Raw genomic sequence first — 386 nt, 5'->3', positions numbered from 1 at the left:
TGTCTGCTGTCCTGAAGTCTCTGGTTCAGTTTTTAGGGAGCGTCGTTCCCTGGAAGTCAGGAGGAGAAGGGAGGAGGTGCAGCAGGTGCGAGGGGGTAACCAAACTCCTCACCCCTGCCCTGCACTGTCCGCTGACTCCCTTCACACCCTCTTCGTCCTCCTCCTCCTCCACCGGACTCTTTCTGTGTTCAAACCAGCGCCTCCGTCTCTTCACCTGTCTCCCCCCCCCCTCCTGTTTATGTGCTAGCAGCCCGCAGTAACACCCCCCCGTGGGCCAGTAAACCTGACCTCCGACCCCATAACAAGGAGGGAAGTGTTGGTGTTAAGTTGTCAGGTCGTCTAGAGGACGGTCACCTGATCCCCTCGCAGCCGGGGGGGGCGGGGGG

The sequence above is a fragment of the Morone saxatilis genome, unplaced genomic scaffold, assembly GCF_004916995.1.
Source record: "Morone saxatilis isolate NCDOM2014 unplaced genomic scaffold, NCSU_SB_2.0 Contig11, whole genome shotgun sequence".
In the NCBI taxonomy this organism is placed as follows: Eukaryota; Metazoa; Chordata; class Actinopteri; family Moronidae; genus Morone; species Morone saxatilis.
The sequence above is the reverse complement of the archived record's forward strand: the minus strand, read 5'-3'. Positions refer to the sequence as shown.